At 44.5% G+C, this 21,309-nt stretch overlaps 1 pseudogene; it reads right to left on the bottom strand.

Moving 5' to 3' along the window:
* Positions 1–357: 357 nt before the first annotated feature.
* LOC146184708 (uncharacterized) lies at positions 358–10,213 on the bottom strand (annotated as a pseudogene).
* Positions 10,214–21,309: the final 11,096 nt, after the last annotated feature.

The following is a 21,309-nucleotide window of genomic DNA, read 5'->3' as shown; positions in this document are numbered from 1 at the left end:
CAGGAAGCCACATTTGGTGGCCGAGACAGCAGCAGCGTGCTTTCAGCATCAAAGCCAACAGTGCAGTCTCTCAAAAAATGCCCCCGGGATCACTAAAGCAGAAGTAGAGCAGTTTATGGAGAAGAGGCGACCTTGAATTGACAGAAAGCAGATGCCCATAAAATCCTGCCCCGCCAGCGCAGTGCAGTGGTTAGGGCGCTCATCTGTCGTGCCCAAGAAGGCGGGATCTAGTCCTGGCCTCGGTGGCCACTGTTTGATGGACGCAAAAAGCGAGGCGTCTGTGTGCTGTACAATGTCAGTGCATGTTAAAGAACCCCAGGTGGTGGAAATTTCCGGAGCCCGCGACTACAGCGTCTCTCATAGCCTGAGTCGTTTTGGGACATTAAACCCCACAAACCAAAACCAAGCCAATCCAAAAACCAGGTCACACACAAGCTGGTGGGCATGCCACTTACATTGGTACCCCTACGAAAGTCAACACTAATGGTGATAGATCATCAATGTGAAGGAGCCGGTGTATGTTTAGAAAACCGGGACCCATGCACAGTCACTAGCTCTGCCTTTGACTTCCTTGCTTGATTTAGCTGCACCATTGGCAGCTTTTAAGTGCTCCTTCTCCTGAGTTCAGAGTCTGCCTTCTTGAATGAAGCACACCTGACACAGTGGTGCAGCATCTCTTCAATGAGCTTGTCCACATAAGCTGCAAAAGATGATGTTACTAATGGCACAGTGCAGTTGGCTTTACATACCATAGGTTGCCTTTGTCTTCACTGGGCAGACAATTTCATCTTTTTTTGCACGCTGCATTTTCCTTTTCCATTTGGGCTCACCACTTGCGGTGGTTGCTTGCAGTCGGCCTGCATTTTCATTCTGGTGTAGAGCTGCCAACTGCGTTCTGAAAATTCCATATCACAGTTAATAACTTCTTTGCACTCGGAAGAAACTTTCCTTGGCCTTTAATGCACGGTGGAATCTTACACCTTGAACATACCTTGCAAACATCATCTCGGGTGTGAAAGCCACGGACTTTGGGGCAAATCTGGTTATCAGGCTGTGGTATGACTCGAGGCTCGAAGTTTGCCCAAAAGATGAGAGCTGTTCTATATCTTTTAGCAATGATTTGTCCAGAGCGATTGCCACAAGTCGCGAATAAGGTGGGGTACCTGGAAATGTTTGCTTTCTTCGGCAGACTGCATAAGTGTGCCACATGTGTAAATTTACCTGGCAGCAGCCACTTCCCATATGGTATGTTATGATGCAGGCACCTTGGATAAACATCCCCATGACCAGTGTGCACATTGATGACGTGGTTGAGCATGCCTAAAGAAAGTTTCGGTGGTAAATATTGCCACAACACAAAGGACAGTGACCAAAAAGTGATGTTTACATCCTCAATGAGACCTGGCAAAAAAAAATTGCCTGATGTATTGGACAATGAAATTGCAAGAGCAGTAGCTATCAAAACAAGTCAAGTGTTGTTTTTATAAAAGCGTTTTCCGACATATGTTTGAAGCCTCTGTAACAGTCTAGTTATCATCAGCGTAATGAGACTTTCCATTGAAAGGCACAGGACCCTTCCACATTTCTCTTACTGAACTTATCACATGCCTGCTGCAACCACCGTGTGTTTGCATGACTTCTAGTTGGTAATGGGCACAATGACATACCGTGGCGCCACCTCTCGAAAGCGCCCGTGTGACGAACTAAGTGGGATAATGCGCGTTGAACTGCTGCTGTAGAACGGTTTTCCAGAGAGTTTAGTTGCACGTTAGTATTACGTTCATTTATTTATTTAATATACACCTCGGTCTGGGCTATATAAGCTTAACTTGAGGTAGTAAGACCACTCAGTCGACAAGAAAGTACTTCACCGAATTAGAGTTGCCGGAGTTGGCGAGCTTTGATGACGACGCGCACCGGCTGCAGCATTGCTGATGCTTTTATGGAAAAAAAAAAACACTGAAGCTGGCTTTTGCACGATCCTTCATTTTTTTTAAGAATACTGCTCCGTGAAGAAGCCAGCATTGTTTCCATCCTTCCAGCTATAGGATCACTAGCTTCACAAGTGATAAGCACAAATTAAAATGCGCGCACCGTTCCTCCTGCCGCTCACCGATCTGTTTAGCGCTAACTCCATGGACTAAATCTTGATCAGTGAAATGTCTGCTGCACGCATTAGAATGGCCACTCGCTTCTTTGCCCATTCAAATCTTGATTAGCGAAGATTATGTGAGCTTATTTTTAGGGTAGCAATGGGAGCTTGCGCCAAGTTCTGTCACTTATGTCCGGGTACAGAGCAGTAACGGACCATAAAAACAGCTTAAATAAACTTTAGCAGCCTCAGCAACTATGCAAGACCAAAAAGTGCAATGCTGGCACTCGTTATCAACCAAAATGCGACTGTTAGCTTTTAAAACACACAAGTTCAATCGAGCGTCTGCTCCAGCAGCAGTAAGAGGAGTAACGTGATCCCACTTGCTCCCCTAGATATAACTTCAGCAGCCTCAGCAACTATGCAAGACCAAAAAGTGCAATGCTGGCACTCGTTATCAACCAAAATGCGACTGTTAGCTTTTAAAACACACAAGTTCAATCGAGCGTCTGCTCCAGCAGCAGTAAGAGGAGTCACGTGATCTCACTTGCTCCCCTAGATCGACACTAGCGCCGTTCGCTCCAGTGGTGGCGCTCACGCCCAATAGTGGAAGTTGCGCAGCCTCTCGTCTTCACAGGAGCTCCAAGAAAGACTGGAGTCTGTGCAAGCGCATTATATGGTGGGGAAAAGAACAGGCAAGCACATTCATGGGCACCACGAAAAGCAGGAACACACTTTCAAACACTTTAAGAATGTGATCAGTGGTTATAAATATGCACTTGAGCACAAAGAGAGTGCCAATTTGATTGTACAATCTGCGAACACTTAATTTGTCTCTATGGACATAGGAGCACACTTGAAAAGTTTAGAGTGCAGTCAGAAGTATTCCATAAGGTTGCAGAACCCAACGAAAATTTAAAGTATGCGAAGATCAATGACACAGTCTGCATTGACAGTCTTGGGAAATATTGAAGAACTATGTAAAACCTATAAATATATACTGAGTGTACTAATGCAGCACCTCTAATAAAAAAAATACACATCACAGCAGTGTTCCCACAAATTTTTCAACCCATAGCCACGGCAAATTTTACTTTTCCATATGGCTACAAGCAACTGTCCATCACCCGCACTGACAGCTGCACACCAGTACAGTTGGTTCACCACTGGCTGTATCCAGTCAACAAGAGCAGCACAGGCAGTCTTCTTGCTTTCTGCTGTTAGCCGTTTCTTGATCGCTGTAAACAGAATCACAAGAGGTAAATGAGTTGACAACTGCAAGATATGATCCCTCGAAACCAGTATTTCCTTAGCCACCGAGGCACTCTGGCAAATATCGCTGAATGTTCACAGTGATAGAGGAGCTATACAATGACTTCGTTATGCATATAAAGGCGATGGATGGTTGTTTTGAAGATACTGTGATGCCACTTGGAATCTGCAATGCGTTTGCAGCTTTTGAGATTTATGGGCACTGTACTGGGTAGCATGAAATGGCAGACACATTGATGACATCATTTTTGGTAAAATGTTTGACAAACATAACAAACGTTTGGTCCGTGTGTTATACTTCAAGCATAAGCCACCCTAGCTTTCAATTTAAGGATGTGCCGCATTGGCGAGCATCCAACGGTGGTGCTCGGCCATCTCGTCGACGAACACAGCGAGAGTCCAGAAGGCCTGCAGTTTCTTGTGGTTATGTTCATACTTCTGATTCTTTATTCACTGCTTTGCCAACGCTGCCCATCCACTGACGTGCCTTCTCGACGAAGGAGCTTTGTTTGAATTGACGCCCGAGTCTGCCTTATTCTACCAGCGGAACTTTCTTTTGAACTCGCATCTTATCCTCCAACTTTTGGCCTCTCTGCACCTGCAGAAGTCCACACTGATGCCGGTGGTGCTGGCATATCGGCACCTTTTTGTTAAATGCAACTACGACCAAGAGTGCAAGAGTATGTTATTGCATATGCAAGCCACTTTCTTAGCAAGCCAGAGTGCAACTACAGTTTTACCAAACAGGAATGCCTTGCTGTGATCTTCACTGCGCAGCAGTTCCAATCATACATGTTTGGCCGCTCATTCACGATTATGAACGATCTTCAGTCCTTCAGCTGGCTAATCGTCCATATATCTATGTAGTCACCTTGCATGTAGGGCCCTCCGTCTATAGGAGTACAACTTCACTGTTGTATACGACAGCAGAAGGTAGCATCCCAAAAAATGTCTTTCTTGAATGCATTTTCTCTCAACCAAGTGTGACAATGAAAACTTCTATCCTTACATATCAGCCGTCATCCTGTACTTTCCTGTCATTGAGGTACTATTTAAAACTAAGCAGCTCGAAGGTTTGACTCTAAAGCTCCTCCTTGCCACATTATGAAAGCTAACGTTGTACATCTGGTGCAATTTTGTCATCGGTAAAACTTTTTTTTCATAACAAAAGATCACATTTGCTGTGTTGACAGTGCATAGGACATGCCAAGCTTCTAGAAAAGTTGTGCATAATTCAATTAGCTCATGTAAACAGGGGTCATATTAATGGCATGTCTGTGTTGCCTACTTCAAAAAACATTAGGAAGAGAGAAAGGTGCTATATCATCACTGCGCTGTATGCAAACAGAATGATAGCTACAAGCAATGCAGATATTCCTGCAAAAAGATTTTAGGAGTGTTGAGAAAATTTTCAAGGAAGAGATAAAAAGGAAATAATATTAGTGTAATTACTTACTCTTCGCAACATGCCATGTATCGAATTTATGGTCAATGTCAGGCTCCTTGGTTTTCATGTGCTTCTTGATTGAAGGGTGCCTGTCAGTGGTGAGCGTTGTTACTGCCACTTTGTGTTTTTTCAGGTCCTCAAGCCCCTTCACCAAGCCATACTTCTCCATGTTATTGCTTGTTTTGACCTGGTCATTCTACAAAAGATTTGCACAAAGTGATTCAGTTTAGCAAAAATGGCATGAGAAAAATAGGCAAGCAAGAATGTTTTAAGTATTATAAAATAGTGAGAACCAACCTCTCCAACTTGCACCTGGACAAAGTGAACGACTTTGTTCGTTAAAATGTCCATGAAGGTGTAAGTCAGGAACTTGGCGCGAAATCCAGGGGAGTCGCAACGGCCATCTCCTGCCAACTCCACTTGTGCACTCAGGCTTCTCAAAACAATGCCTTGTTCAGTGTCCCAAACCTGCAACATGGGTAGAACGGGAGAAAGAATATGGTAGCACAGTATGAAAGAGCACTGAACAAGGGTTGAAGAGGCACCTCAGCCCAGACAAAGACAAGTCCCGTTGTCGAAACATTAGCTCGACTTGTGAACTGAGGCTCCCCCTCGACCCCGATTCAATGCTCTTTCAAGCCTGGAACATAATTCAGTTGTATGGAGATACCCGTAAAATCAAAAAGTTCGCTATGCTCAATGTCAAATGAGTCTCTAGAGGCGTGCAATATGCACTGTTTCATGTCTTAGTCAATAACTATGCACATTTCATTTACATTTTTACTCACAAAATGAAGAAAAACTAAACCAAGGCAAAAAAAATGTATGTTTTGCTGGGTACATACATGCTGGATGGCAGGCTGGAAGAGTATCCGTTGGTATGTATAAAACATACGGGTTGATGGCGCCTGAATGTTTGCTTGTTTTAGCAGCCTCAAAGTCTTTTCTGGGCTTGCACCAGAGAAGCAAATGGCAGCACATAAGACTAAGCTCCCCACAGGCTTCCTTTTAAGCATTGGCTGGCTATGCCAGCTTACTTTATGCTTGTATGCGCACATAGCATCCACTCTAAGCATAGAACCACAGACGGCAGTGGAAACTTTGATTGGTGCCTGGCACACCTTGCACAATTTGAAGAGTTCCAGCAGTGAACTTTCAAAAACAATGAACTTCCGTTCTTCCACTGGGACATCAGAAGGCTCATATCTGGAAACAAAAAGTGTCACACATCACACATTCTTAGCACAACAGCAGTGTATATACAAGCATGACAAACATTTGCAAGCGCACAATGTGCACAGGCAACAATACTCAGAAAGTGGTACCGCTGCGTATGCAAAGTCAAATGATTGAAGTCTTACGTCAATGATTCCTCAAATGAGGGCTCAGAGGTCACGTCATGGACATCTGGAAGAGTTGGCATTGGTGATTCAGAAGGAGGCTCAATTCTGTAAATACAAAGCAGAGACAGATTAAATAGGAGCTCTGGGCTACAGTGGATGCAACCCCCCCTCCCCCCCACCTGGCAGTTCCTTCTCTCTTCCATATTAGACTTCTGCAAAATATGCCATTTCATCTTAACTACACCAACGTAAAAAAAAAGAAAAAAAAGAAAAAAAGAGCACGGTGTGATTAGTACCAGAGTGATGTATTCGTTTTTCAGCACACAAAACACAACCATAGCCCTTAATGCTCAGACGAGGCGGTATAAAATAATAATTAAGGGACTATAGTCCAGGATGCACCCTGGCCGAGCCTATTTTCCTCTCTCAAAGTGATCTATGAACTATTTGAGAGAAGTAAGGCAACAGTGATGGTGGAGGTGGAAAAGTATTTTTCTCCTTATCTAATCTACTGCTCTAGTTACATTTTTTAGATGTTGCCTCCGACCAGAAGATGGAGGATGTCTCACTCCTCTGCAATACCTAAACAAGTGCAGAAAACATCACAAAAAAGAACCCTCCCAGAGTGGTGGGGAAATCCTGTTTTTGCAGCTCGAAAAGATCTCCCAAAAGCTTGACTGAGTCATATTAGGTGAGGGTCCAGTCTCTTTGTCCTGGTTTTCTCTCTTCATACATATCCCTCGAAGTTCCATTATTTGTGTCTTTACATATGAAGCAGGTCAGAATGAATGGCCCCTCTCCTCTTACCCTTGAAGATGAGGCCCTGGGCTGCAGCTTACTTAACCCTCACCTTAATCCAGTGCTGATGCAAAGTGTTGCATAAACTTAGCGGGACTGCTGCCCATTTACAGGTACCAGAAATTCATTAACAAGCACAACTTGCTGTTACATCAATAAGGTGCAAACAGAAGACTTACATGAACGATTCCTCAAATGAGGGCTCATGGTTTCTGGCCTCTTCAAGAGCACCCGCTGCATTTGGTGTAGAGCACCTGGGAGTCTCATGGTTACAAGATACACCAGAACCCCAATATGTCTCCTCCTGTACTGGCAATGGTGGTGACTCTGTCTGTGTCCCCTTTGACGTAACAGGCTTCAAAAAAATGCCAGCCTGCACACCTGAACAAAAAAATGACAGGAGCAATATTTAAAATAGTGAGAAGTAACCCAATTAAAGGCTCCTTCTAATATTGCTGTCAGTGCTTAACGTGGAGCGATGAAATGCAATTATGTGTTTGGAACACAATAAAAAGTGGGATGTTTGTGTTTGCACATCTCGTGTCATAGAAACTTTGAAATAAAAAAAGAAAACCAGAGGGCTCATTTTTTTTTGTGAAATCAGCATCTGTGAAAAGTATGAAATTGTTCAAAATGAGAGCTACAATAATAAAACATAATAAAACATAAAACCTTTCACTTAGTTACTTTTTTGCTTACTGACACTATTATTTAAGTGAAGTAAGATAAAGTTAAAATGATTATATATGAATAGTGCTCATGTAGCCATTAATATTCAAAGCAGGAGTTATGGTAAAACGTCTATATCATTGATGATTAATTAACAATAAAGTGCATGAAAGTTCTTGTAGCATTAAAAAAAAACTCATTTTCATTTTCTTTTCTTTTTGTGTAGAAAAGCCCCCCCTCCTTTAGAAACAATCCGTGGAATCGCCACTGTCATATTCTCGACTGCAATATCTATTACAAGCCTCCATCGTATACTCTTGAAGTTTACAGTAAAGCCCACATTGCTTTACTGCATTCATGAGACCTGTAGATAAAATAATACATCTGTGCAGTTTGTTCATCAGTGATCTGCAATAACCCGAAAGGTATACATACTCACAATAAAAATGCATACTTGTGCAAGCTCAGTTGTCCCAAAAGCAGTGGAATACATTTTACAGGTTGCATTCAAAATGCACTGGCACTGTGCTTGTATTAAAGCAGTTAATACAACAATACAAAATTGAATATAGAAGGCAGGAATGAGTACCCACTTTTGCACTTCAGCTGCCGGGCAGGTTCCTCATCAGTTTGTGTGGCACTGTGACAGTTCTTCTTGGAGTAAGTGTGGTCTTCTGCAGCAATTTCTCCAAACTGAATAAGAATCAGAGCAATAAAGTGTTAATATAAATTGCTATTCTTTAAAATCATTCTGCCAGTGATTCTACGCACATGGTTTGCATCAGGTGACTCTGAACGCATGTCATGGCATGGGAGATGGTCAGCACAAATTTCCACAGTGACACCAATGCCATGGTCGAATGTTGCCCACTCAGAGTCAGTTTCCTGTTGGAAAAAAGCCTCATGGTTCAACCCTGTATTGCTTTAGAAATAATCATTCACAGGATGTCTCACATGAAAATCTTCAGCTGGTGACATAGCAGCATCCTCATCTTCATGAATTTCCACTACAAGAGACTCATGCAAGATGAGATCAAATGTGTCTATCAACCACACTTTCCAAAATAACATGCTTAAATCTTCCTACTTTAATGCCGTATGTTCAATGAAAACGTTTCATTGTGCTAATATCATTTTTGAAGTTTTGTCACCCCAGTAAAAACAGCATAAAAGAATGCTCTGTGTATGAATTAAAGCTTTCATACTAAGCTATTTTTACTAGTGCTTTTTTATTCGGCACAGTTCACATTGCTGCTGCAATTTCTGTACCCATTACAAATTAGCAGTGAGCACAGAAGTGCCCCATAAGGCTATCAACTTGAATGCAAAAGGAATGTTTTGCTAGGACGTAATCATACGTGGTGGGCTGCGCGTGTACCAATCTAGCTATATTTTACATGGTGGACTACTCCCACCAACCAGCAAATCTAGGAAAGAAAGATATCCATAGCTCTAAGCTTCTCCTCTTACAAACATTTACGGCATGATATATAATCAACTTATACCACTTCTGCCTTTTTCTCTACAACTTCACAATGTAATGCAGAGCTTAACTAAAAAAAATGAAACCTCTCATGCCTAACCTATATAAGCGCAACCCTATAGCACCACTGCAGATTACATCAGTGCCTTAATTACCCGATGCATAACAACTAGCATTACAAAGCCATGAATAATTCTGTCATTTCATTAATGAAATATGCCATGTAGAGCAGCACACTGCGGTCTGTACACCATACATGCTTGCATTTGCCATTAGCTGTGCAATTGTTTTTTTTTCAGCGACTCAGTGGTTTCGGTTGGTACGTGCCTACCAATTTTGAAAATCTGTATGACCCAAACATATACAGAAAAATATACCCACACAAATAGCAATGTTAGTTGCTGCAAGATTGCATGACGGCTAAGAAACAAAACATTTCTTGTTGCGGGCTAGCTGACAAATGTTCTTTTTTGACTATGCGCGAATTAGGAGGCGCGTATTTTTTTTTGCTTGTATTTTTAAATTTCTCAATTGAATAACTTCACTTTCCATGCGTTGATTCCTGGCATTCTTTCTGAACCAGAGAATTCCCCACATCAAGCAGCAGCGTTTTGCAGCTCCTTTATTATAATTGCTAGAACCAAGATGGGTTTAATATAGAGAAAGGCGGTGGGCTAGATTTTCAAATTAACGCCTCTTTTTTTGGCATTAACCATTGCACCAAACATCAATTTTCCATGCAATTACAGAAAACTCGAAGCTACACACATTATTCAAGGCAATCACGCGAAGTACAGGTGTTGTACTATGTTCCAACATGATCACAACGGCTGCATTGCATTAGATCATCCATACTGGCAAAACTGGGCACTCACCTCTCCCGCTTCGGTAGGCTGCTCATCAGCAATGCCGGGAACTGCGCCGCAACGAAGCCGTCTTCGTTTCGAAGGATCGGGCGCGCCTTTGAAGGCGTTCTGTTCAAAGTGCAAGGAGCAGACCCTGCGCGCAGTATGGTTCGGCACACCAAGAGCCTCGAGCCATAGTTTCCGTTGCTCAGCGGCGGTCGGGAAGCGATGGAATGTGACTCCCACAGTACCATCGGTGCTCATGCAGCCAAGGGCTGCGCACCGCCTCTTTGCCATGAGAGCAACAAACCACGAAGTTAACGTAGCAAACCACGTACTGTACGCGCAATGAATGCAGCGAAAAGAAACGATGAACGGCGACGAACGTAACCGAGCTCGCAGCGGTGATGGGCGAAAAGAGCAGAAAGAGCGCGGATAGGGACGGAAGCGTGAGGATATAGATAAATAAACTACCTCAGCTGTTTTGAAATTCATAGAGAAATGTACGCCCTATTTTGAAGGAATGATTTGAAGCAGATATTAGACTAGCGCCTGTCACGTCACACGCATTTGATTGATATTAAAACATGTATTGGTGGGCATGAAGTGAGTACGCAGGAAGACAAAAACAGCCTGTATTTATTTTCCTTGCAGCAACTTTAAGAACATTACTTGCAAAGCAAAGAGTGTACGCTCAGCGAATCACCAGACCAGCGTCCACCCAGCGCCCTCAAAAATGTGATGTCATATCCGGTGACAAAAAATTCCGTTTGGTGCTGCCCGCGTCAGCGCGAAAATGCAACTTCGGGAGCCGGTTAAATTATTAAACGACACAATTTCGCCGTTCTCACTGGCCGTTTGGACATCACCATGCCCAATTCTACACAAATAAAGAATACAAATAACATGGTTAGCCTACGTCGCGGTGCCCCTTTAAGGCTGAGGTGGTAGACTACCAATGCTACAGTATTAGCAAAGTCTTGTCAAATTATTTTCTTGTTTTGTTGAAGTCCCTGAATTTTGATTTCGAACAGTTAATTTGTTGTTAGTTCTTCTTACTTGATGTAAATTTGCTTTTTAAAATTCCCCTCCTCCCTATCGCAGAACGTGCGGTTGCACTTCGGACTGCTGCAGTGATTCATATCTGCTGTGTCTGGTCAAAGAATATGATTTATTAACCTAAGCAGAAAGTAGTCAAAGGCACGCCTACTTGCAAAACGTAATGTGCTCAGTATTACTGCAGTTTTTTTAGTATGCTTGCCAGGCCAAAACGTTGAACTTTCCCGTCTCATTCTACTCTTCTTCGTCTTTCGAAGCGGTGTGATCGTAGCGGTATGATATATAGTCCCTGGTCGTCTAGATATATATTAAATGTTCACATTAACATTTTCTACGTTGTGACTGTTCCTTCCTTGCTAGTTCTTATGCCACCAACTCCCAAAAACTGACGCGACAGAAGATCTGGTTGCTCCGAGGCCTGAGAGGACACTGCGCGACTGATGCCTACCTGAGCTGCGTTGGGGTCGCACATACAAAAACATGGAAACAAGGCATCCGCGCAAAAATAAGCTAAAAACATTGGAGGGACACTTAATCTCCCCGCTAAACGTATGACGCGCGGATACACGGTTTTGTCACATTGTTATTATATTTTGTTTGTGTTTCTTGCTTTTTTATTTTTTATACACCGATAGTTAGCATAGTCACCTACTGCCTGGTCTCCTGCCTGCTTTTCCCCTACCTTGGCATTGAAGTCGCCCATTAGTACAGTATACTGCGTCTTTGCTTTTCGCATTGCCGATTCTACATCTTCGTAAAAGCTTTCAACTGCCCGGTCATCATAACTACATGTGGGTGCATAGGCCTGTACAACCTTCAGTTTATAGCGCTTATTAAGGCGAATTACGATGCCTGCCACGCTCTCATTTATACTATAGAATTCATCTATTTTGCTTGAAATATACTTATTGATAAGGAAACCTACTCCTAGTTCTCGCCTCTCCGGTAAACCTCGATAACACTGTACATGCCCATCCTTCAGTACAGTATATGCCTCATTCGGCCTCCTAACCTCACTACGCCCTATGATCCCATTTCATACCCTCTAGTGCCTCTAACCGCACAGCTAAACTAGCTTCACTAGCTAGGGTTCTAGCGTTAAACGTTGCCAGGGTAAGTTTCCAATGGCGGCCTGTCCAGCGGAGCCAGAAATTCTTAGCACCCCCTGCTGCCTCACAGGTCTGACCGCCGCCGTGGTTAGTTGTTCCGCAGCCGCTGGTGACTGAGGGCCGGGGTTTTATGGAACTATTCACAGTGCTATTCCAGTACTACGCCAGTACTATTCATAGCTTGCTTAGAGGAAGTATTCAGAGACTTGGAATGGGAGCACTTAGGGATAATGGTAGATGGAAAATACCTCAGTAATCTGCGATTTGCTGACATTGCCTTGCTAAGTAACTCGGGGGATGAACTGCAAATAATGATTGATGACCTAAACAGGAAAAGTAGAGAGGTAGGCTTAAAAATCAATTTGCAGAAGACTAAGGTAATGTTCAACAGCCACGGGAAGGAACAGCAGTTTACGTTAGGTAGCGAAGCACTGGAAGTAGTAGGCGAATATGTCTACTTAGGACAGGTAGTAACCGCAGATCCGGACCATGAAAAAGAAATAAGAAAAATAAGATTGGGATAGAACACATTTGGCAAGCACTCGCAGATTATGACTAGCAGCTTACCGGTATCGCTCAAGAGGAAAGTATACAACAGTTGCATCTTGCCTGTACTCACCTATGGGGCGGAAACGTGGAGGCTAACCAAGAAGGTTCTACTTAAGTTGAGGACAACTCAGAGGGCTATGAAACGAAAAATGGTAGGGGTAACATTAAGAGATTGGAAGCGTGCAGAGTGGGTCAGAAAATTACCTCAAATTACTGACATTCTAATGGAAATTAGGAAAGAAGAAATGGACATGGGCAGGACATGCAGTGCGAAGAGATGATAACCGATGGTCGCTTAGGGTAATAAACTGCATTCCGAGGGAAGGAAAGCGTAGCAGGGGGTGGCAGAAAGTTAGATGGGCGGATGAGGTTAAGAAGTTCGCAGGGGCCAAGTGGATGCAGCTAGCACAGAACCGGTTTAATCAGAGAAATATGGCAGAGTCCTTCGCCCTGCAGTGGGTATAGACGGTCTGATGATGATGATGATGATGATGACGACTTAGCATCAACAAACATTGATTTCCATTCTGAGCTGCTTTGCACCTTTGAACGGCTTTAACTTTTTTTAAATATTTCTGTTATTTATAGGTTCAATTACAATAAGTTTTCTTATTTAGGATCTTCAGCATAGTCTTTTCATTTTGAGCATTTTGTCAACTTTCAATCCCTCGTTTACAATTTCTGAGTTTCTAATTTTTTCAATCCATGAAGACGAACACTACACAATCTAAATGATATTAATTTACATTACAAAAGGAAGGCTTTTCAATCCGAGCATACAGATCCTATTGAAACCACGTTTTGCCTTTTTTATTTTTTATCTATTAGTCTATTAATTAGAATTATTTTTTCACTCGTCATTGGCTTAGCAAAAGTTATTTAGCGCAATTTGTCATGGCTTCTGCGTCATTGCCTATCACATACCAATAAATCATCAATAACTGGAACCACAAATGACAATGATCGATTATTTTACGTAGCCCCTGATAATTTGCAACAGCGGTGGCGACTACCAGCAATATAAAGTCAAAGGCTTTTCGAACTATTCAGCTTTATTACCTGACGTTAAAAGACTGTGGCTTCTTATATTCGCGCCTTCTCAGAGGAATTCAGGCCATTTCATAGAAGTTGCGATTTCTCCGCAATATATTTCTAAACCACAATTACAGTTTTTCCCTGCCGCTCTAAACCTTCTGCGCCTATGAAAAAATAAAGCGAAAGCCAATGACGATTATCAAAAGAACTACGGCAAAAAATAAACCAGTTTCATCGGTGCTTCCGAAGTGTAGATAGGGTGATAAGAGACTGCTGCCCTCACCGCAGTCGTAGCGTAGTGGCTTGATCGCCCTGCTCGGCTTCGGGAGGTAGTGGGTTCGACCCCTGCCGCCGGGTACCCACCGGTTACGTACACTCAAGGGTACAAGCGCCCCTTTGCGGGAGTACGCGCTTGGGGAAGCTCGCTAACTCTGCTCTATCCCGGTGCTAGCTGTGTATTGCCGGTACACTGGGGCACTCACAAGAAAACTTGGGGGAAGCGACAGGCTGTGGCCGCGTCGCGGAGCTGTTCCCAGTGCTTAAAAGCACAGCATACGGTGAACCAAAAAAAAAAAAAACATGTCCCCCCGCTGAGTGAGATCGTTGACGTAGCGGGGGTTGCGGTCCTAGCACTCGCGAGCTTCTTTTGCTAGTTGTACTCTATATTTATCACTCTGCTCTTTCTGTCTGTAATCATCGTTTTCGTGTATTTCATGGATACTATTACACTGGAATTTTGCAGTTGTATTATAACACAATAATCTTTTGCAGTTATATTTTCGAAGATGTGACTTCATAGTGCGCTAACCTAACGCTATACTTATCTAAATTGGCAAAAGATGGCATTAGGAGCTCGCTATATTGCTTACAAGATATTTCGGACACAATACTTTAGAAACAGCGATATTGGTAGGAGAGGATCTTTTTAATAACGTTGTTTATTGCATTACGGCATAAAGCTATATTTATAAAGTGAAAAGTGACTTAAAAGAAAGAAAAAAAAAAGGTTGGCTGTTCCAATGAAGTGCAAGAGGGAATGATAACGAGGCCCCTGCGTCGAAGCAAAGATGACTGGCGTGGAGGCTCTTTTTCAAAAAGTGAGCATTGTGAGGCTCCGTCGAAATAGCTTGTTTATATCTGGAAAAGTACACATTGTTCCCAGGAGGCGTGTATTAGAGGCTAGGTTTAGTGGAGTTGCAATTGCATATGAAGCTGTCTGGAATGTTTAAATATATAATAAAACTTTTGGGTGGTAGCAACTTAAGCCTCACAGCAGATTTGAACTTTATAACGCAAGAGCACTGAATTTTCGTTTTACCTACGGCGACATGGATGAATTGATAACACCTCTTTCTGTCAAGGCGGCGTGCTGGAATAACACAGTGAAATGCGTCAGCCAATATTGCATAAAATCCCGCATATTGCCCGTGAAAAAATATTCAGTGGGCTCTGGTGCTTCGTGACATTGGAATGAGCGCAAGGGCATAAGTTGATTGTGTATCTTCCTGTATCAGAAAGTGATAATCGACCGTTCATGTGGTCTGCCTTAAGCATCTGAACGTTGTTAAGAAAATGAAAAGGAACCTGTCTAAGTACATGGGGCCAAATATTTGGAAGGCTTTTCATCTCAGTGAGATGCTCTAAATTTGCACTTCACATATATTTAGACCTTGTAATTTCACCCAATATCATTTCAGAAAGGGAGATGTTCTAAAGGTGGGAATGGTGTCATTTTCTGGGTCTTGTACGCGCGCCCGTGACGCTGCACGCGCAGGTGGGAAGCAATGTGACGTCCCACGTTTCACATCGACCTGCTCCCGCCACATCGAGGTGACACCGCTTCACCTGTAGCGCCCATGAGTTCCAAGAAAGGGATATGAAAATATGCTGCAAATGAAAAGTGAAAACTTGTAAGTGGTAGTACCAACATCGATTATTCAGATATCGCGATGATCAGGAAATACATATCATACGACAGAGGTCCCGTCACCTGATCAAGCCACGAAGAGTGAAATGAGCTGGACATTTCGATAAAGCGTGTCTATCCAGCTGCGTTATAGCTGAACACGTTATAATCTACACTGATATGCACTGGGCAAGTTCTTTCTCACAAATTGAGAGCGTTAAATAAACACAGTCATTCATTATTTTATCCGCCGAAAATCAGACGCTGCGTATACAAGTGGGTTGGTGTGAAATATCACTTTTCGCCTACCTTAAGCAGCGCTAGCAGCGGAGCGCCAGCTATAAATCTAAAAACAGGGAGCTAAACAGGCATCAGGAAACAGTATACGGCACTTTTGTCGTATTTGTGCATTGATCTTATCTTATCAGACTTGATTGCGTTGCTGTCATGAACCGAATCGGTAGCTTTCCCCTTTAGGCATGGCTTTTAAGATTGTCAGCCTTGCTACTCAAAAAATGCCGTTGGTGATAACTTTTCATTATAGAGGCCCCTGATTATTTCCCGTTATATTTGTTCATGCTGGATTAAGAAATACAGTAAATGGCGGAATCTTTTCCCCATTTCAAGGGCGCATATCCACTGCCCACGAGCAGATTTGTTACCTATTTCAAATTGGGAATAAGGAACGTGAGTATGCTTCTAATTAAATTTCATTCCACGTCAAAGATTTTCTTTACGAGGTATTAGGCATTTCTGTACAGTTACACGACATAATGAGAATATGCCTGAAGCACCACTTGACGGGGAACGTGCAGATATTGCATACGTTACCGGGTATTCACTCTATACTTTCTGCGTGATTACATGCATTCAATACGTACTGCAGATGGCGCGCTTTTAGTTTTCCACTGATATATTACTTTTATAGAAGTTAAAGAGGTTACCTCTAAGCGAGGGCTTGACTATCATGCTTTTTGCGTTTTCTAGGGTTAAGTATGGCTCAAGAAAAGTTTTCAGCCGCTGTCCCTCTCTATGCGAAGGATTACGTCAGAACGAGGTGAAGTAAATGGCTACATAAAATGAAAGGAACCTGAGCTAGTTTTTAAGGGAGTCTTAAACAGTAAGCATAACGTTCCGACAAGATGAGTTCTCTTCTTCTGGGTGCCCAGGTGAGGGGAGTAAAATAGTTGGCCTATGTTCGTTATTCCATGACGTTGGGGAGAAACTTTTAAACAACAACAACATGAATTTTAATTCTCCAAACTGCACTCACTATGGACACTGTTCGGAGAGCGTCTCCATGAACCATGCACCGCACTGTAATGTTGTCGCTGAGTGTCTCTCTTGAAGGGAGCACGCGCACGAGCGTCCCTCTCTCGCGCCACCCACCGACCACACCACACAACACACGCGCACACAGCCGTAGTACCCCGCGGTGAAGAATGGGCTATTCCAGTCCGTGCACGTCCATCCCCCGTTGTCAGTGGGATGGGCCAAATCTCATGCCGTAAACACCGTGAAGGCAGTACCCGGAATATTCAACATCCTCCCCGCCGAATGAGCGCTAGCTCATTAATTTCTGGTTTCCAACGGGTACAAAGTTGAATTGGGCGTCTTACTGTAGTGCCACCCGGCAAACGGATCATGCAGGAACGCGTTCTTCCCTCTCGCCCAGGAAACGCCTCCGTGATGCGACCATTTCTGCGCCTGTTGGATTTCGAATGCGCAGAGCAGGCCCTCATGTCGATCCTTTTTCCGATCACAGTTGCGAACAAAGCGTCGCATCCAAGCTGTGACTCGCTGGAGGCGATTCAGATTGCTGAAGCGCTTAATTTCTATCACCGGAAGAGGTCTGTCCCACTCGAGCCCCAATACTATTGCTATGGCTGAAGTCGTCGTCGCAGTGTCAGCGCAGGCATTTCCAACGCCGTTAGCATCGAACCGTTGTTTTAGGAGTTCGTTGTTGGAACTCCACTTTCGCAGTTTCATTCCTGCTGAGCTCATTATTTGCTGTGCCTCCTCATTAAATTTCGTCGCCTCTTCCGCGTTGCTGACTCCGGTTATCAAGTCGTCGACGTACAGGCAGCTGCCTAAGATTTGTGCGGAGTGAGAGAGGTCCTCAGAGATGTTAGCCAGATGATGTCGTATGGTGGCAGCCAAAATAAAGGGACCACTTGTGGTGCTAAAAGGCACTCTTGTCATGCGCCAGACCTCTATATCACCCTCTGATGAGCCCTCACATGACGTAGATGAATACCAGAGAAATCGCAGTGCGTCGCGGTCCTCACTTTCGATGCCAATCTGAAGAAAGGCCTTCTCAATGTCGGCGGTCAATGCAATTTTGTGGCATCTAAAATTCAGAATAAGCCGCAGCAGGTCGGGGTTTAGGTTCGGGCCGGTGCTGAGGGCATCGTTGAGTGACAAGCAGCCTTGTGCTTTCGAAGATGCATCGAACACTATGCGAACTTTGGTGGTAGAGCTCTCGGAACGGAAAACAGCACGATGAGGCATATAATACACTCGAGACAAGGTGCTGTCGATTTCGTCGGCTGGAACCTTTTCAGCAAAACCTTTATCCAGGTAGTCACGGATGGCTGCATCATAGATCATTAGTCTGCTCTTGCTGGGTCTAAGACGCCGCATCAACCTGGCCAGGCGTTCTCTTGCTACAACTTCATTGCTGGCTAGCCTTTGGTCAAGTGCCTTCCACGGGAGGCTCGCTTCGTATCGCCCATCGGTGAAAGTCAGAGAACGAGTGAAGTCTTCTCTCACCTGCTGCTCCTCGCTTCCAAGTAGGCAGCTGCTTGAGGAGATACCGAGGCTCTCCAGCTCCCAGAACGCTCGAAGTTCGTCTGACAGGTTGGCGTCCATGTCACAGACGCTGGTACGCAGAACGGCAATGGTGGAACACGACACACCTGAAGCAGACAGTGGTATCGGTCCTTGCAAAGTCCAGCCGAAGTCAGTCTTAAGCGCAACCAAGGGCCCTTGCACTTTCTTTACTTTTGCGTGCACAAAAGTCCAATAATAATCAGAGCCTATTAGAACTTCGATGCCTTGTGTGAAGAGGCGAGTTGGTGAGATGGTGACATCCGCTAATTTCAAATCAGCCACCTGACTCATCTCAAGGGCGTTTTCTGGAAGCAGCAGTTGGTCGGAGCAGATTTCTTCAATTTCGAGGGCTTCGATGCTGTGCTCCTTGCGGTCGTACTGGCTTCGTAGCCCGAGCTTCACTCGGCGTCGTTTTTTCTTTATAACGTTGGTCGAGCCGCCGAAAGGATAAATGGTCACTTCCTCTTCACCGATCACCTCAAGATCCAGTATTCGCGAGAGCTTCTCTGTTATAAACGATCGTTGACTGCCTCCGTCAAACAGACAACGAGCGAGGCGTTTTCTTTTCGGTCCGTCGACCCACACCTGCGCAGTCTGCAGCAGCACGGCGTTTTTATTGCTGTTGCTAAGAGACGCTGTTGAGTGCAACCCAGTAGCGGTCTCGCCCTCGGCGTTCGGTTCCGGTGGATCACAAAGCGAGGTGATGTGTCGTCGGCCACACTTCGCGCAACGTAGTGTCCAATTCTTACATCCTTTCGTCATGTGCCCCTTCTTCGCGCATCGGTAACACCTCCCTTCCTTTCGCAGTTTTCTTTTCTTCTCATCAATTGATATCGGAGCATTGCAATCTGCAACCTCATGCCTCTCTGAAGCGCAGAAAGGGCATCTTTCCTTGCTCAATTTGGCACCCACCTGGAGGCTGGCCGCTGAGCCTTTGCCGTAGACGCTGTTGGGACGCCGTTCACTGGCGCGTTCAGGTCGCGTTTGCTGAGGAGCGTTCGTGCTTTCTCCGTGCGCCTTTTCCCTGCTCTCCACTTCCAGGCGAACTGATTGCAGAATGGCTTGGAGACTCGAACTGTCGAGCACGTCCTTGTCTGCACTATGGGCCTTATGGTACTCAACAGCCCATTCGGCCGGCAATACCCGAAACAAAGCCGCGCACAGCATCGCACCATAGCTGTCCGATTTGACACCTAAAGTTTCAAGTCCTGCGATGTTTCGCTGAACATGATCGTGGAGGCGTCGCAACGCGTTCACGTCACTGAGAGCTCTAACCTGGGGAAGGTTTAACAGCTGCGTAAGGTGTTCTTGCACGAGCACGTCCTGACGCCCGAAACGCTCTTGGAGTGTCTTTACAGCGTAGTCGTAGTTCATCTCCGTCGCTTGAACGCCGGTCAAAGCGGCCGTCGCCTTTCCTGTCAACGCTGTCCGCAGGTACAAGAACTTTTCTATGCTGGTCAAGCCGGTATTCTCGTGGACTGCTTGCCGGAATTGTTGCCAAAATGGTTGCCAGTCGAGCTTGTTGCCGCTGAATTTCTGAAGCTCCAGCTTAGGCAATCTCAGTTGTCCCGAACGGGCAGCAGGTAATCTGGACGCGGTTTCTTCTGCATTCAGTGTGCTTGTTGCACCGTTAGAATTCGTTTCACTGCAACGCCGAAGCTTTGTCCGCATTCGTGTCATGAGAGCTTGACACTGACGAACGCCTTTGTATTCTTCCGCGAGGCCTTCGTCACTCACATGCGGCTCAATCAAGGCATCTAACTGTTTCAAATCTCTCGAAACAATGTCCAACTCATCTGATATTTCCGCGAGGAGGTCTCGTTGCTGGGGGCCGAAGTCATCCGCCGTCGTTAGTCGCTCAAGCTCCTCGTTGAGTCGGTTCAGTTCGGCTCGCGTAACTTCTCTCTTCGTTTGGAGACGCTCCATCGCTGTCGTCCGTTACAGTTGGAACGCTGGTTTCAAGTTGCCGTTGTTTTTCGCGAAATTCTCGGGTTTCGGCACCAAAAAATATGTTCGTTATTCCATGACGTTGGGGAGAAACTTTTAAACAACAACAACATGCATTTTAATTCTCCAAACTGCACTCACTATGGACACTGTTCGGAGAGCGTCTCCATGAACCATGCACCGCAATGTAATGTTGTCGCTGAGTGTCTCTCTTGAAGGGAGCACGCGCACGAGCGTCCCTCTCTCGCGCCACCCACCGACCACACCACACAACACACGCGCACACAGCCGTAGTACCCCGCGGTGAAGAATGGGCTATTCCAGTCCGTGCACGTCCATCCCCCGTTGTCAGTGGGATGGGCCAAATCTCATGCCGTAAACACCGTGAAGGCAGCACCCGGAATATTCAACAGCCTACTCTTTAGAGTATGGAGAAGTGGTTGACTCGCAAAAGCCATATTGAAGGAAACCAAATTGTGCAAGAAGTTTAATTTGGAAGCAGTATATCGGCTTTTTTCCGTTTAATGCTTACAGACCGTTTTTAAAACCTGTACGACCCAGGTTTGTGCGATCGGTGCAGGCGGCTTGCACAGTAAGGCGGACGTTATGTACATTATAGAGCAAAGTGAATGTGTAAATAACTGAAATCAACTGATCAACTTTTATTTTTTTTTTACTTCACTGGATAACATTTTTTCAAAGCAGTGGACGCCGTGATAATAAAGACTGAGCCCAATTTCTAAGTTTTCTTTATGGGTAATGCAGCTCGAAATATTTACTGGCAAAGAAACTCAACTTTAGCTCATGAAGCTGCCTTTCCATCGTTGACATTTTCATTCACATTCATTTTCAATTATAGTCCGCAACAATCAACATGAAATAAAAGGCTCATTTTCTTACAATGGTTTTAGAAAATGGCGCGT

The sequence above is a fragment of the Amblyomma maculatum genome, chromosome 7 (assembly GCF_055883805.1).
Source record: "Amblyomma maculatum isolate TAMU_Amacu chromosome 7, ASM5588380v1, whole genome shotgun sequence".
Classification (NCBI taxonomy): domain Eukaryota; kingdom Metazoa; phylum Arthropoda; class Arachnida; order Ixodida; family Ixodidae; genus Amblyomma; species Amblyomma maculatum.
The sequence above is the reverse complement of the archived record's forward strand: the minus strand, read 5'-3'. Positions and strand labels throughout refer to the sequence as shown.